The sequence below is a fragment of the Branchiostoma belcheri genome, unplaced genomic scaffold (genome assembly GCF_001625305.1).
Source record: "Branchiostoma belcheri isolate BF01 breed outbred unplaced genomic scaffold, Haploidv18h27 scaffold377, whole genome shotgun sequence".
In the NCBI taxonomy this organism is placed as follows: domain Eukaryota; kingdom Metazoa; phylum Chordata; class Leptocardii; order Amphioxiformes; family Branchiostomatidae; genus Branchiostoma; species Branchiostoma belcheri.
The window spans coordinates 4,610-23,168 of NW_017803995.1; the positions used below are offsets into that span (position 1 = coordinate 4,610).

Below are 18,559 nucleotides of genomic sequence, written 5' to 3' on the forward strand. Positions count from 1 at the left end.
CCTACTTTTAGTATTTTAGTATAATTTTATTTAGATTTAGTATATTTTAAATAAAAGTGCCAAAACCTCTGATACTTACTCGACCGATCTTTCCATCCGATAAACAATATCGTTATCCAGAAATTATACATGAGGTTAGCTAGACTTGCCTGTCCTGTAACGTTATGTGTATATGGTGACGTATATGTACTTTAATTTGTTAGGAAAGGCTACGCGTGATTTCGTAGGCTGTGTCCTAGGCCAGGTCTGGCCCGATAATACATGTATAAAAAATGTAATGTGCACTTTGGATACAGTGCATACTATGCATGCAAAATGACATGCAATAAAAGTTAATACTGGCCTGGTTATGAAGAAGTTACTAGAAGCTACAATTATCGATTTAAGGTGGCAATAAAGCTGATGATTAATTTGTACATGAATCTTAAGTAGTTTACCACAAATATGTTTTGTGAAGACAAGGTGTAAAAAATGTAGTTATGTGACATGATTCCACAAATACAAGCCTGTTGCCTGGCCAATATTGCTAAAATATAAGGCAGTTGTTCCTGTTGTTAGTACGTGACATCGTTAACCTACTGTAACACTGTAACACCAACTGCATCTTAAAGTTTCATACAAAAAGGCGCATTGTGCCTCCAAACAATCTGCTCGGGGGACCAAGCTTACGCCACTTCATCTATTAATCACAAAACCTATCCAGCATTCGAAAGAAATGTACATGTACTTACCATCAATATCTAAGACCACCTGTCGGCTCCCCTCACTTGGATCAGTTGATAACTGGCAACCTTCACTGGGACAGGAAAAACGATGGTGTAGCCCAGTATAAACATTGTACACATCAACCTGGAAAGAAAAATATCAATAGCATCAATATGAAGAACTTAAGGAGGTAGTTCCAAACTAAACAGATATGAGTGTATTGACATAATATGCAGTAGTCTGTTCAAAGTTCATAATATTATATTTGCTTACCCAGTCGAGTTTGAGCCAGTCCGCTCCTGAAGTTGTAAGTCGAAGCCTTGTGGGACGTCCGAAATTGGGAGCGGCAAAGGTTCGATCGTACTCGGTGCTTTGATGTTGTGCATGTGGGAAGATACAATCAAAGATTCACTAAATGAATTTCATTACAAAAACGATGTTATTCTTGGAGTCTTAGTACTAGTATACGTTGTTGTTGTCTTCATATACGGGGGGGCATGGTTTGCGGGGGAGGGGGGCAGTACGGAACAAAAGTGTTCGCGAGGAGATGACTCCGTGAATATCACGAAGTTAAAACTCTCGCGAACAAAAATTCATTTACAGTAGTACACAACACTTGTAAAGGGTTACAGATTTAACTGTGCAGATAACTCATTCACCACATTGTCACCACAAGAAACTGTACTGTCCGTTTTAAATAAGATGGTTATAAGTAGACGTCTCATCCAACTCTGGGCAACTTTTTTCCGTAAGGCTGTAACTTGAAAAAGGCGAACCATCAGACCGAGACTACATAAAGCAGCTACAATTATGTACCGGCTACTCGTATCTTATATTACGTACCCGACGTCTGTAAGTCCGGATACAGTTGTGTTCGTGCAGACATCATCACAAAGGTCAGAGAAGATTTCAACTGTCAAAGAGTCAACACTGCCAGAGTGGACAGAGGTATTGCTGGTCCTGAGCGTTAGGCTGTTCACTGTTGGATAAAACAGCATACAGTCAGATCTGGTAGGGCAACTTCCTCCTAAGGCGACCACCTTCTCGGTCTCTTGAAATTTCTCCATAGACCACCCGACCGCAAATAACATGCCTATGGTCATTGCCTTAAAATATAGCATGGTCATTTACCAGCATGTAGCCGAGGTAATATACTTGTGTGACTTTTTGTGACAACAAGAAAGACAGGAATTTAAAAAAAAAATGTTTTGTTTACTTATCGTTATATTTGAAAGAAAAGACACACGTAAAACGGCTACTGGAGCAATCAGACTATGCCGGAACAAACAAAGAAGAAAAAATACCTGGGGAGATGCTGAAGAGGTTGAGTTCAGTGAGATAAGGTTGCCAGCCCTCATGGGTCCGGGTGACCACGAACCTCCAATACCGCGCTGTTCCCTGGAACCCGCCGAACTCTTGTCTCTGGTCCGTCCCTCCCTGCACGTTATCGACGGACACGACGTCCTCCCAGCTGTACGGACTCACAACCTGAGAACTTTGCAACTTGAAGGCTGCGATGTCGTGGGTGGTGTCTCCGTAGCTGTTCACTGCGATGCGCGTCAGAGTTTGAGGCGCTGCGATGTCCAGCACGATGTACCAGTTGTTGTGGTTCTGCCCGGTATCTATGACGTTCCAGTAGGTACTAGTGTTTCCATCCAAGGCTTTGCGGCATCATATGTCACTCCGTTGTCGACCCACGGTGTACCTGTGGAGTCCACGACCCATGACGAATCCCGTCGCAGCCATATTCCTGCGAAAGAGGGCACAGAATTGATAAGTAATACGATCGAGCGCAACAACCTCATTGTAGTGGGAGTGGTAACGTTCTTAAACCATCGTTACGTCACACGTATAGGTTATTTTTTTAAATTTTCTACTGTTGCCACCTGCCACGTATAGTTCAGGTGAAAAACGATATACTAGTAATTGCATGCAATCTCTAATTTCACAATACGTTTATACAATCGAAGTAACAAGCAGAGGAACATGTTAACAATATGCAATAAACTCAACGAGTCAAGTGCCAATGCAACGGCTTTCAACAGAAACCTACCGTTAACGCTGCAGCCTAGAACCTCCGCCCTCATACTCATATGGACATGCCAGGATTGAGGCAGGAAACGCACGTACCGGGCTTCAGTGGGACTGTCCAGCAGGTTGGTTACAGGAGTGTTCCTGTCGGTGTTGCCTGGAAACACCTGGACAACAAAACGATAAATAAGACCAGTTTTTTTTTTAATTCTTTGCATACTATATATATATATGCGCCAACCCAGTCGGACTCTAGAGGACCTGAAGAGGATCGCCCACGGCCGCCAAGTATGGCGCAGGACGCTGTGCAGACGAAAGACTGACTTTGACGCAGGCCATTCACAGAGATGAGGAGACCTACTCAAGTAAGTACAATATAATAGCTGGGCGCCGAGACAAACAACATCAATGGCAAGTCAAATCTAAACCCTAGTAGGTAACAGCTGTTATGGCTTTTTAGGACGAATTTGATCTTTCTTCTGATAGATCTAGAAAGAAAGGGATATCTTTGTATATAACCTACCTCTTCGGAGCCATCGCTACTTGCATACGTGATCCAACTAAGGCCATCTACACTGTACTGTAGTTTGTATGAGGTCACCCACTGGTCGTAATTATGATAGCGACCCTGGATGATGGTGCCTGTGACGGTCTTCATTTCTCCTAAATCCACCTGAATGCATAGATGTTCTTCGTTATAGAATGCACGTGAAATACAAGCCGGGAAACTTACTACATATCTGGATAGCGTGCACTGCAAGCTAAAACAAGAGTTCCACAATCTCATACCTTCGCCAAATGAGGTTAACCCTTGCGGGTGACGAATTATACAATTTTAATCATTGATTTTGTGAATAAGAGCCTCATTTGCATGGACTATGTCAGTTGATCATATTCTTCATCCAATGACAGCCTTATCATAACAAAAAGGCTATTTTAGCACTTCCTCATAAATTATGCAAATGAGGTCATGATTTGAATAAATTATGTTCGTTGATGTTCACCTTCACTTAACTTCCAAATGTGGCAAGTATGAAATTCGGGGTGCAGCAGTTACAACTATGAAATTATAAGAATTTTCCATTAATTATGCAAATTAGGTCCTCATTTACATAATATATATCCTCAGATGTTTTTCTCGTTCTCAAGTAGATGTCACAAGTGTTTCATAGTTCTATTATCGAACAAAGCAGAGTTATAGAATTTCCTCATTAATTATGCAAATTAGCGCCTGATTTGCATAATTGCCATCTGATCATGTCAAGAATCACTTATACTACTTACATACCAAAAATCACGACAATACGTCAACCGGTTCTTGAGTTATCGTCCTTCAAATTTTTTTCAACAAATGCTCCTGCAGTTCCAGAAGAAGGCGCTAGGGGACCCAAACTCACGTCACTTCTTCCCTACCACAAGAGCTATCTACCAACCAAAATTCGTGACCCTAGCATGTCCAGAACATGAGATATCAAAACCGGAAGTTCAGCTGCAGTACCTAGGAAAGCCGCCAGGGGGCCCAAAATCTAATCATTTCTAGGTCTTATGAAGACCTACCCACCTACCAAGTTTCATTCCAATCCATTTACTGCTTCTCGAGTTATCTTGCTAAACCACACACACACAAACACACATACCCACACACAGACAAACGCTACTGAAAACATAACCTTCTTGGCGAAGGTAATTAGCCCACATTGTGCACAGTAATGTATTGTCAGTGCAACAAAGCATTGATATTCACATTCTAAACACAACAGATTCGAAGTCATCAACATAGGTTATTGTTCGGACAAGGAAATTCGAACTTATCACGTTAGAGGAACAGCGAAATTGATATCGTGTGTGGCGCAATAATCCAAACAAAAATCGGGATTTCAATAATATGATTATAGTTAAGTATATAGTTTACTATATAGTTTGTGCTAATGAAAAACACATCATCAAATGTAGTGTTACCCATACGATTGTATGAGGGAACTTATTGCACTATTACACCATGGTTTCCATACATTCCTGGCGACCGCATGCATGGCACACCCGTTCATACGGACTCATACCCCTGTCAATCAAACTCTAAACCCAAACTCCACCTACTCACTTTGGAACCCAAACATACAGATATAGCGCTAGCATAAATTAGCGATACCTAAAATAATACGTCCCCATTCTGGAAGTAACAGGTAGAATCGTGGTTGTTTAATGTACCAAAATGTCTGCCAACCTGTAACCATTCCCCGATGGTGTTGGTTGCGACTGCCCAAGCGCCCCAACCAGCAACTCCGTTCAACCGACCGCGGTAGGGCTCGAAACCAACACTATAGGTAGAGGATGCGGTGATGCTGTCATCAGGTATGGCGCCAGATTCCATCCCAAGGGGATACCTGCAGACTGGAAGGACAAGAAAACTCCGTTCAGTTTGGTTAGAAAACAAAGGTCGTCCCTCACTGTTGTCGCTTGTCAATTCCCTGTCACACATTCAGAAAATATAGTACTGACAAAATGCTTGAAACCCGACTAGAAAGCCTTATGCCATGTCTTTGCTGTGTGGTATAGAAACATGTCGGCCTTCACAATGTATGATTTGGATTTCGGAGATTGGTTTGGGGGTTCGCCTAGTGCTCCGGCTTCGTGTATGTGTGACGGAGGCTTTAGGTGAACATGTTTGTGGTACTTCCCGAGTAACCCTGTCGTCACGAAAGCAGTCCGCTAAAGTGCAAAATGACAGCGTGTTGATTTTACCTAAAAGAATTGTCACAAGTCAACTGGATGTCTAAGGGATCCTTCCCAAAATGGCGTGAAAGAAATTCCTCGTCCGTTCTTCCGCATGAGGGTGAGCCAAGTGACCTTGGTCAGCTTAAGGGAGAGTATGCCAACAACTATAATGACTTGTTGTTGGTGGATATATAAAGCATACCTAGGCCAAATTTCAGATGATTTTAGTGCAATACCAGGTCTCCAGGACCCTAAATGTACAGATTTTGTCAAAAAATGCCCAAAAACCCAAATAAAACAATTTTAAATGCCTGTATCGAAGAAATGAAAAAAAAAACAACGCCTAGGGGTTTTGACTACTCTACCTTCATACCAAATTTCATATTATTTGGCCCAAAAATGAAGGAGTTGAATCAATTTAAAGAAATGGCAGGAGAAGAAGAAGGAGAAGAAGAAACATTAGGAAAAACAACATGAACTTCACCACATAGTGGTGAAGCCATAATGAATCGTGATCAGTGAAACGTTTTCACAGAATATACCCCTATCACGATACATCACATCACATTTACATTACAGGTTCGCTACATACCAGTGATGGGAACTTCACAAGTTTCTCCTTCGTAGCCCTCGTCACAGGCGCAGGTGAAGTTGTCTGCCCCGCTCGTGCAGGTCCCATTGACGCACGGGTCTGGGCGGCAATAATCCACAGCTTCCAGAAGTTCATGTATGGGGAGAATGGAACGTTTTAGAATGGAACTATAAAAATAGTAGCCGGAAAAAAAATTTTAAGGTTGTCCTGAAATGTTCAGAACTTACTGAAACAAACAACTTTCACAAATGTAAATAAATTTACAAATATTGCAAAATATTGCAACATGAGCACAACCATAAAAAGCTATTAAATTGATAATATGCAATAATTAGGTAGAATAAGAAACAAGCTTAGTGTGCACATTTTAGTCATGTGAGCTGCGGTCCATCGAAATGCAAATGCAACCAACATGCCAGTCAGTACCTACCCGCTTCGTTGATATTGAAAGTGAGTGACACCGCTCCATACAGTATACCATAGCTATATATGTATAAAGTAACTATAGCGAAGGCCTACCCGAAAAGACTTGGACTTCACACAGAGTCAGTATTCGGGAGGGTCCGGGGAGACGGACGCCCACATACCGCCCCCTCAACCCCAGACATGAGACGGAAATGGACGGCTGGTTCACGTCGATTTGATGATCACCGCCACACTTGGGGTTCTCGCTGACCTGGTCGGAATCCCGATGTGGATGTTGAAAGGATTGAGTCGTTCAGGACAACATTCCTGGCGGTTGAAGATGACTATTCTGTATAAAACAAAGCAATGACACTGGAGTTTATATCCTGCATTTTAGTGTACTGATGAACGTTCTTATGGAACGGTACACGGCATGAAATTTGACTAGATCAATCACTATCATCGCTAATGGTACTGGGACTTGCATCACGAGTCTTTCCTTTGGCAAGTATTGATTAACAAATTGATTGCATGTGTATTGTTTGTTTGTTTGTGTGTGTGTGTGTATGTGTGTGTGTTGTTTGTGTGTGTGTGTGTGTGTGTGTATTTGTGTGTGTGTGTGTGTTGTTTGTGTGTGTGTGTGTGTGTATTTGTGTGTGAGAATGTGAATGCGTGTGTGTATTTATATTTATATACATGTATATGTACGCTGTACACCTACCTGTCAATCATGTACGATTGACCAAGATCCACCCACCAGCTTGGATCAGTCTCTGCCGGGCTATCTGCAGTGGCTGTACAGGAACCAGCGTAGAAGTCGGTATCGGTGTTCCCGTCTACAGCATGGCTGGCAACCCCTCCACAGCAAGTGCTGGTTTGGAACGCTGCCTTCCCCAGGGCGACATTGACACCTGTCGCAGGTAAGAGGACTGTAATTATCAGTTACATCGATGACTTGAGTTGAACGAAGGTTTCTATTCATAAGCCTTTTCCCGGGTTTTATTTTCTTCAGCGGCCCGAAAAGCGCCAATCTCCCGACATCTTCTACGTCTTGTCAATGAATGCGATTTTATACATAATGTGATTTTCATGTTCTAAATACGGTATCTCAGACGTATTTACGTTAATTCAAGATGTGATAACGTTAAAAGTTATTGAAGCTCACGAGAGAATACGCTATACAACGGTAGATTATGTTAATTACGGCCTTATTTCCATACTGAGACAGATCCTCCCGGCAATCTTGACATAAACTCTACATATTTCATGGAGGTATGAGATCTCCGAATTCTTGTTTGATACGCTGTCGTTTCATCAATGATATGCTTGAATAAATGCCATGCGCTATACCGGGCATACTTAATTACAAAGTTACATTCTGATCAGTAAGTCTGCTCTCATTTTCAGACACCCCAGATTCAAATTATGGCGTAACTTCTTGAGTTAACGTGCTAAACCACATACATACATACAATGATATATACATACATACATACATACATACACATACACATATACATACACAAATACATAACATCCTAAGTATCTCTTTAGACATATGTATGGCCAAATACAATATCATAATGCAAGAAAACACGAAAAGTACCGACCACTATGACCACGACACTCAAAAATTATTACTTACTGTTGCAATAGGGCTGTACACCCGACCAAGTCTGGTCGGCCTGGCAAGTTCTGTTTTCAGAGCTGATCAGTTCGTAGCCTTCGTCACAGGAAAAGGTGACTGTGTCTCCGTAAAGATGACCCTCCGTCCTGGTGGCGTTGTTTGGCAATGGCAGCTCTGGGCAGGTCTTTTTCTGAACAAAAGAAAAAAAAAACATAACTATTAAAAGACCCTAAGTTGCTTTAGGTATGAAAGGCTACGCTCCATGTCAGCCAAATTTGTTGCGAAATACAAGACGAGTGGTCACATGTACTGGAGCAATGATTGACAAGGTACTAGTCCGTACCACTTGCACTACTAAAAACAAAACTGTTAGAAATGGCCACTTACTGGAGCAATTGGTCTGTACACCCGACCAGCTCTGGTTGGCCTGGCAAGTTCTGTTTTCAGAACCGATCAGTTCGTAGCCTTCGTTACAGGAAAAGGTGACTGTGTCTCCGTAAAGATGGCCCTCTGTCCTGGTGGCGTGGTCTGGAAGCGGTAACTCTGGGCAGGCTTTTCCTAAAAAGACGCATATAATCCTTTAGTTATGAAAGGCTATGCGCAATCTCGGACATACGGATTGCCATATACAATACCATAAAGTCGAGAGTGGTCACAATGTACTGGAGCAAAGAAACCCAAGAAGATACCTACCAGTATGAAAACACCACTGTTAAAAATGGTCACTTACTGGAGCAATTGGTCTGTGCACCCGACCAGCTCTGGTTAGCCTGGCAAGTTCTGTTTTCAGAACCTATCAGTTCGTAGCCTTCGTCACAGGAAAAGGTGACTGTGTCTCCGTAAAGATGACCTTCTGTCCTGTTACCGTTTGGAAGCGGTAACTCTGGACAGGCTGTTTGTAAAAGAAAGCATACGATCCTAAGTAATTTTAAGTTAATATGTTGCGTTATGAAGTTATGCTGACTACAAATGTGCGGAAACACAAACACACAGACACACAGACAGACGCGCCAAAAACAATACCTCCATTTTTCATGGAGGTAACAAGAGTTCCACGACATCATACCAAGTTTCATGACAATGCATATTAAGCTTCTTGAGTTATGTTGTTCACAGACAAACAGACGGACAAACGCTAGTTATTAAAGAAATGGCAGGAGAAGAAGGAGAAGAAGAAACATTAGGAAAAACAACATGACTTCACCACATAGTGATGAAGCCATAATGAATCGTGATCAGTGAAACGTTTTCACCTATCACGATACATCACATTACATTACATTACATTACATTACAGGTTCGCTACATACCAGTGATGGGTACTTCACAAGTTTCTCCTTCGTAGCCCTCGTCACAGGCGCAGGTGAAGTTGTCTGCCCCGCTCGTGCAGGTCCCATTGACGCACGGGTCTGGGCGGCAATAATCCACAGCTTCCAGAAGTTCATGTATGGGGAGAATGGAACGTTTTAGAATGGAACTATAAAATGGTAGCCGGAATTTCGAAGGTTGTCCTAAAAGGTTCAGAAACAGACCGCAACAAACAACTTTCACAAATGTAAATAAATTTACAAATATTGCAAAAAATATTGCAAAATGAGAACAACCATAAAAGCCATAAATTGATAATAAGCTATAATTAGGTAGAATAAGAAACAGGTGTGCACATTTTAGTCATGTGAGCTGCGGTCCATCGTAATGCAAATGCAACCAACATGCCAGTCAGTAGCTTCCCGCTTCGTTGATATGCAAAGTATGAAGTGAAACCGCTCCATACAGTATACCATAGCTATATATGTATAAAGTAACTATAGCGAAGGCCTACCCGAAAAGACTTGGACTTGACACAGAGTCAGTATTCGGGAGGGTCCGGGGAGACGGACGCCCACATACCGCCCCCTCATCCCCTGACATGAGACGGAAATGGACGGCTGGTCCAAGGCGATTTGATGATCACCGCCACACTTGGGGTTCTCGCTGACCTGGTCGGAATCCCCGATGTGGATGTTGAAGGGGTTGAGTCGTTCAGCACAACAGTCCTGGCGGTTGAAGATGGCCACTCTGTAGATATTGAAAACAAAGTAATGATACTGGAGTTTACATACTAAATTTTAGTGTTCGGATGTACGTTACTGCGTTATCATGGAACTTATTTGACTAGACCACCCATCACCATCATCGCGAATGGTATTGGGACTTGCATCAAGAGTCTTTCCTTTGGCAAGTTTTGATTTACATATTGACGTGTGTGTGTGTGTGTGTGTGTGTGTGTGTGTGTGTGTGTGTGTGTGTGTGTGTGTGTGTGCGTGTGTGAGTGTTTGTGTGCGTGCGTGTGTGAGTGTTTGTGTGCGTGCGTGTGTGAATGGAGGTGCGTATGAGTGCGTACGTGTACTTAATGCTCATACACATATCTACATATCAAAGAATTACGTGCATATCATATAAAATATATATGTGCTGTACACTCACCTGTCAATCATGTACGATTGACCAAGATCCACCCACCAGCTTGGCTCAGCCTCTTCTGTAGTGTGTGTACAGTAACCAGCCTGGTAGTTGCTATCAGTTTTCCCGTCTACAGCGAACCTTGCAGCCGCCCCATAACCCTCATTGGCCTCAACGTTCCTCGTACTTGTTTGGAACGCTGCCTTCCCCAGGGCGACATTGACACCTGCGCAGGTAAGAGGACTGTAATTATCAGTTACATCGATGAATGGAGTTGAACGAAGGTTTCTATTCTTAAGACTTTTCCCGGGTTTTATTTTCTTCAGCAGCCCGAAAATCGCCAATTTCCCGACATCTTCTACGTCTAATCATTAAAAATGCGATTTTATACATAATGTGATTTTCTATGTTCTAACGGTATCTTAGACGTATTTACGTTGATTCAAGATGTGATGACATTAAAAGTTACTTGAAGATAACAAGAGAATGCGTTATAACGTTACAAACGTCAAATCCTGTGACTTACCAACTTCACAGATGAAACCAAAGTTTCCCAAACAGGGCCCGTCGTTCCACTTATTCCTATTGTGGGCGGGGTCCCAGGTTGCAGGGAAGTACAGCGCGCATTGTTCGGCATCGCTGCTCGGCTCTCCATCGGCCCAGTCGGTGAAGACCAACTCTCCGCCATCTACATAATTCCACGATCCGTCCCTACTTTCCAGTCCGAAATTGAAGAGATTAGTCGTGCTCGCGTCGTTCTTCAGAGCGATGAGGAAGTCGTTGGTGGTGTCGTCGCGAGGCATGGCCAGGGTGCCGCTGTCTGCTTCACAGGTCGTCAGAGCCTCGTCGTAGGTATTCTGTCTGTCGTACGCGCGGTAACACAGCTCAGTATGTGCGAAGTACGAGTAGCCATCCGGACAACCTGCAGCCAAAAAGAGATGATTAGAACTTCTTGGAAGAAATAGTTTCTACGTATCGTTTATGTCCATTGGGGTTGGTATTGAAGAGTACAAGTATTAATATAGACCCTGATATATTCATTTATGATATGCGGTGCATCAAAGTCACAAGTGCCTAGTTATGCCATGTGGCCATGTACACTTGCTCAAATGTTACCAAATGTACGAAACAATGATAGATATCGAGATACTTGAAATTAATGCTATGATAAACAACTATTGTCGTAAAAAAGGTACCGTAACTATAGCATGAAAACGCAATTGCATTACGTGTTTATACTAATGTTTGTACAGATGTAGACACAATAAGGACTAATGTACCGTCAAGTCGGTCGTACATGTTGCCACTTGCTGCTGACACTTTCTCCTCTGCAGAGCAAAGCTTACTTTTCAAGTAGCATGTACCAGCCGTGTTGTATTGAAACGACAGGCATGCGGGGTTTGCGCAGCAGGCGTTTACACAGAACTCTAGGGTAACGCCAACATGGCTGGCTATGTCCACTGCATGTCCTCCACAACCAGTCTGGGGGAAGTGGCGAAACACTGATAGCCCACACGTTTCTGGAACAGGAGAACGTGGAAAATGATTCCCGGCACGGTTATTATTTGATACGTTGTCGTGTCATTATAATAATGAGGTACTCGAATAGATGCGAATTGCGCTATACCAGGCATACAAAGTTACATTCATTCAGTAACTCTGTTCCCATTTACAGGCACCCCAGATTCCACAAACCACATACATACAGACAGACAGACACAGACACAGACACAGACACACACAAACACACACACACACACACACACACACACATACACACACACACACACACACACACACACACACACACACAACACAACACAACACAAAAAGGACTATACTCCTTACCATACGTGTTGTGACTTGTGTAGGAGAAATTGAACCCCTGGCGTGCTTCACTGTTGTCAGATGTGAACCTCAGGAACATCACGTTAGATGTGCTGACGATAGGGCTGACTGACTCTGGACCCGTTAACCTAGAGATCCAAGAATAAATAGTAATCGAGCCAATCTATGTCTCAATGCGGTCTGGTTTCCATCCCCCCCTCAAAAAAAGCACACAACACAATCGAAGCTTTTCGGGATATGTATTTATATACACCATAGATTGGTCATCACCATTTTTTCATACCAACATTTCATGACCAGACATGGTGACGGCACACTCAAGTTATATCAGCTTAATTATTTTATGCCGTCACGAACGCAGATAGAGGACAAATATGGAAGAGGACAATACTCATTTTCACCTGTGAGTTAAGTGAGGAAAGTCGTGTAAAGTGCCTTCCCTATACTCTCCAAGCAGTGGTTAGGGTTTGGGGTTATTTTTGGCGTGTTTTTAGACTTTTTCAAACCCCGATAAAAAGTCTAAAAACACGCCAAGAATACCGAAAATCTACTTGGAGAGTACCTTTCCCAAAGGCATAAGATCGGTGGCATGTCAGGACTCGAACCCGGCCGGGACCTCTTATTCACACCTAGTTCTTATCAATAGATTACAGTATAGGGCCTTACTCCTGTAACACCGCCGCACTTGCGCTGGCTCCATCGTAGATGCGCAAAAAGTCATAATCTTGCTCCACGTCGAAGCTGTCAAACGTGAGACGGATCGTGCTTCCTGCCGGGACGGTGATCAGCCACTCGCAGTTCTGGCTGTTGCCATAGTTACTGGGGTAGTTCGGTGACGTGACAGGACCTCCAGAGGGAGCCGTCAGGTTGCCTCCACATCCGGAGACGCCCGGTAACAGGAACACGAGGAAGCACAGGGCGAGTGCCTCCCACCTGCGCGGGGATGATCCCGCCATGCTGCCTGAGAACGATAGAATAAAATTGAAAATGAGTTTTTTTGGCAGCTTCTATAGTTTTGTTGACTTTTCACGCTCAAAGATGCGGACCGTTGCGCAACCGATAAGTTACCAAATGTCATTGGTCCTCGAGGTCATCATAAGACTACTGGAAGACTTTAAACATCAATGGAAGATCACTGAGATCATCGTGAGATGATTGCAAGACCTCGGAGATCATAGAAAGCTCACCGAAAGACCAGTGAGTGATTTGTCAAAGTTGCTTTTGAAAGCACGAAAGCCGCTCAAAGCGGAAGTTGGCAACATCGCATCGACCGCTGCAGTTCCTTTGCTTCTCGCATGGCGTAATGTCAGGGGCTCGTTGTTTTCCGTGGACTTTAGAATTGTTAAGCCCCTGTCACACATTCGCGCCCTTTCCCCGAATTTGTTCCCAGGTTCGGCTGACGTTCGGGAGCAACATGACCAGATTTAGGTCACGTCTACTTTTCTATACGAATCGTGACGAATTTGAGTGCTGAGCCTTGAGTCAAATTTGATCCCCAAACACGCCAATAACACTGTTGACTTACTCCCGAATGGTTGGCTGGTGTTCTGCTAACTTACAGCCAACCACCCCTGAATGTTTTAAGTATTTTGAAATATTCGGCTGGCGCAGCCAAATATTAGCCAAAGTCACACCAGCCGACTTTGTGCCGACCTACTCGTAACCATGGTTGGGCATGGGGGCGTTCGGCTAGTGTTCGGGAGGCCAGATTCGTGAATGTGTGACAGGGGCTTTACAGGTCATTTGCGCTCCCTGATGAATGTTCAAATGACATGCAGTTGCCTTTGTCGACAGCACATGCCGAGCTACCACCAAACGAGCTGTAATACCGCGCCGATAGAATCGTGCCAGTATAGCTTGAATTCTTTCTCCTCGTGATATATTGTTGCACACGTTTGGGTCATCAAATGGATCATTGAACATAGAAAGCACTTTCCGCTGAAAATTCCAGTTCCGGCGGTGTTACACCCACACATCCCCGCTAGATATAATCACAGGGACGAGCTCTTTGTCAGTCTGAACCACACTGTCCCACTGCCGTGACTAACCCACTTACGCTTCACCTGTTACTCTGGCGAAATGATGTCCTCCATACTTAGATAGGACAACGCATGAATATACACGTCGCCGTCACGCACAACTTGGGCCCGCTTAACAATTGTCACTGGCACTGGCCGTCTTGCAATGCCAATGCCAAAGAGCATGGCGCAATATTCTTCCATATTCCTACACTATTCCATTATACCTCATGTGTTTTTATTCAATCGAGATCATTGGAATGCATTGATAAAATAGCGCACTACCATACAACTCTCTGTTTATTCGTATATTACTTTCTTTCAGCAAACATAAGAGTAATTAAATTTCCTCCCTCACACAGCCACAGGTCTGTAGTAAGTATAGAGAGATTCACCTAATCTCCTTTAACAGTAATAACACCCCAACCAATGAACTGAAGTATTATTATTAGCTAGCTATAGATATATTTATCCAACCAACATCTACCATTGCGACAGACTGAAAAAAAAACAACTACTCCTGACATCAAGCGGACATAACAGAGAATTCTCCTTCTGTATGTTTGTTGTGGTATTTTGTTATCCTGGGACCAATCTAACCGTAACCACAGTGCCAGATGAACTTGGTAACGGCTGACGAGGATACGGAATGTTTAGAATGTGACCTAAAAGGGCCAACCAAGGACCAACATATATAAACAAGCAAGTACCTGTACAGAAATAAATGAAAACGAAGACCACTAGAAAAATATTTAATCTATAGCTATGTCAGGTGGTGCATCAACAGATACCAATCAAGCAAATAAGGGTCTAATTTGCATTAATAATGCATTAGTGTAAGTATGGTGAACATCACTGCATAGATCATGTAAATGTCATTAATAAAATAATAAACTGGAATTCTACCGCAGGATTCGACTTTCACAAATGTAATAAATGTAACGGAACTTACAAAAGTTCTAAATATTTCGCGAGGAGGTGACGCAGAGGTATATATAGGTACGACATGGACGGATCAGTTCCACGAAAAGGAGGATGTGACTTGCTGGGGACCGTCTCAGAAGCTCGGCGTGCATCCAACTACTGTGGAGTTCATTCGCCTGCGCAGGAGGAAATAGAACCCGTACCGTAATGGCGGGCCCACTCCCCTGGTCAGCCAGGCCCTATCCGTTTGCCGAATTATACCATCCTAAAACCCTTAAGGAGGGCCTAGTGGAAGCTTTGCTACATGAATCACACAAGAATTAATACAAAATTGATACCTTACCATGCACATACGTATACACTTCAGTTCAACTTGACTTTTTCTTTCTATGATATAAAAGTTATCTATAGTTGATGTGTGTATCTGTAAAACTCTATTGAGCAAGCTAAAATGAATATGAACAGCACTGAGAGTCCATGCTACATGTAATATTCGTTATATTTGATGTAAAAACAGACTGTACAGAAGGTGTGGTCTGACTAGGGTACGCATTCGGTGAAGTTTTGAACATCACTGACGTAGCCATGTTCTTTCTCTACCAAGTGACTTTATCCCACAAACATTTTAAAAACCCATTCAATAAGTGCTACACTGACCTACTCTCCAAGCAGAGGTTGTGGGGGAATGATCGTTACCTTTTTATATATGGCCGTTTTTTTTTTTTTTTTTTTGTCGCTACCCCCACCAACCTCGGTGGCCGCGGACCTTCTCTGGCTAATGGATACTGCCTGGCCAATTTGATACTGTCTTTTTGCCACCGATAGGGATCTGCTTGGAGATTAGCATTGGCCCACAATTCGTAATTCTTGGGTTAGGCCGCGGGCTCGATCCCGGTGGTACATAGTACTTAAATATGATACTTAGCTTTCAGCAGCTAAAGGAAAGGCTATATGATCGTAGTTGAACACACATCACTGCCGGAAGATTATCCACTGTAGTGCTTGCTAGTTTTGCGGCTACAGAAAGTGAGATAACGCCGCATTGTATACCGAAAGGTGTGAGAAGGATTTAAAAACTTAACCATTAATAGTGAGTGGGATTGACTATCATGCATGTTATATACACACGCAGGTCTGTACCACTGCACTGTATATTGCGCCCTCTTGTCCAACGTAAAACAACACTAGCCGTCCGACTATGTTAAAAAGATCAGACATTCAACTCACAAATGCAGAAGTATATACTAACTATGAATCAGTTTTGCGTTTCCACTGAAGTGGGCAAAGACAGGGTCTCGGCGCTTCGTCTGGCTAAGAGCTTACTTGAACTCCAACCGCACCAAGCCCGACTGCGCACCAACTCGGCCTAATTAAAAATAAGCCTGTCTCTATGAAACAGTGGTCTAATGTTTTGACAGAACAACAACTAAAGAGACTCACCCGTGTTACTTATCAACGGAGATGTTCAGAACGTCAGCTTGAGACTCTCTAGAAAAGGAGAAGAACAATACGGGTAGTCCGTGGACACTTATCTGCGTACCTATTTCGCACACGGTCCAAACACAAGTGACTTGTAGATGGGCGGAAGTCCGCTAGTGTATGATACTAGGAACCGTCATGCCTGAACATCACCAAGCAGGTGAACAAAGTAAACAGTTCAGGGGCAAAGTTATGCCGTAACCACCACAAAAAGCTCACGTTCCAGTATTCTGCCCAGAGTCACGAATTCTCGGAAACGGGTAAGTGACGCAGAAACTTTCAGTGGCAAACGATGACAGAGCGATGCGCAGGTTTTGTGGATGAGCAACAGGTGGAACTGAGAACAGGATGTATGCATGTCAACTGCGCAGCATGTCGTGTCGTCAGTGACAGCGAGGGTTCGTTCATTCGTATGTATTATTCATGACATGGTGACCGGAGGCATATCCCATGTCCATATATATCTACAGGGCCGTGCGGAAATGCCGGGTAGTTAACAGTCGGAACACATAGTCTTCATTCAGCAGAGTGGAGGTCGTCAAATTGCTAAACATCTGAAACAAGAACATAAGAGTGTGCACTGTTTCATTAAAACAAATGAAAAGTGATCAGCGTCGGCTATCTGGTTATTTTGTAAAAGTAGAAAGCATAAATTATGTCATTGGTACATTGGGCTGGCGGGCAGTAGGCTTATCCAGGTTATCCTACTACTGTGTGCATACATATACGAATGTCGCCGTAGGGAAAATTTAAGCTAGCTTTTGTTCGCTCTTCACCGTTATGCATGCATGCCAAGGGCCTTACAAAGTACTAAAGTAAACACAAGTTCACACGGTATACTGTTCATGGTAATGTGTACGACAGATACAGTGGTGCTAATGTTGGTTAGAACGTGGTGCTAATGTTGGTCAGAAATGACTGCATTGATGATCGCCTGGTGGCCTTACAATACTCTCCAAGCAGAGGTTGTGGGGGAATGATCGTTACCTTTTTATATTGGCCTATTATTTTTGTCCTGACCCCGTCGGTGGCTGGCAACCTTCTCTGGCTAATGGATACTGCCTGGCCAATTTGATACTGTCTTTTTGCCACCGAGAGGGATCTGCTTGGAGATTAGCCTTACAATTCTATGACGGCAAATAAAACGGGTGTCATATACTTCTTCTACTAGTTCCAAGTAGATCAATCACAGTAAAAACACCAGGTTTAAAGTCTGAAGGCATCCGGCACACGAACTCGGACATTTCAGTGTATGTACATGTAAGACCATGTTAGTTTGATTTTCTAAGGACGAAAATTCATGTGCGCTCGGATGTCATCCATATAATTAACTCAACATGGCCTAATTAGGCCTTGATTAATCACACTCTGCGAAGTCATCTCGATAGCTGACCAGGTTAGAGTTTTCTTAATGATTCATTCTTACAATACTAAGCCACCCCCCTCCTCCTTCCCCCTTGAAAACACGAAGCATGACCCTATACATCTGCTTGAAGATTACCCATGCTTCCCTTGATCCTCTGAGCGCTTGGCTTCCCGCCATAATATGACCTATTACCCAGACGATCCCACATTGGAATTTACTGGAAAAAATTCCGCCATGATGTCATAGTAAACCTGTTACAAAGCACTTGACTATGACAAGTATATACATTATAAGAATGAAAAATTTGTATTTGAATACTAAATACATTATTCACCTCGAAAATGACCAGAATTTTGAATTTCATGCGAGATTATACCTGTTGCCTCCCCCCAAATAATGGTATGACC

The 18,559-nt window shown here is 43.1% G+C and overlaps 1 pseudogene; it reads right to left on the reverse strand.

The window, feature by feature from the left end:
• Positions 1–1,665: 1,665 nt before the first annotated feature.
• On the reverse strand, positions 1,666–17,130 carry LOC109476441 (annotated as a pseudogene).
• Between the last annotated feature and the right edge of the window lie 1,429 nt (positions 17,131–18,559).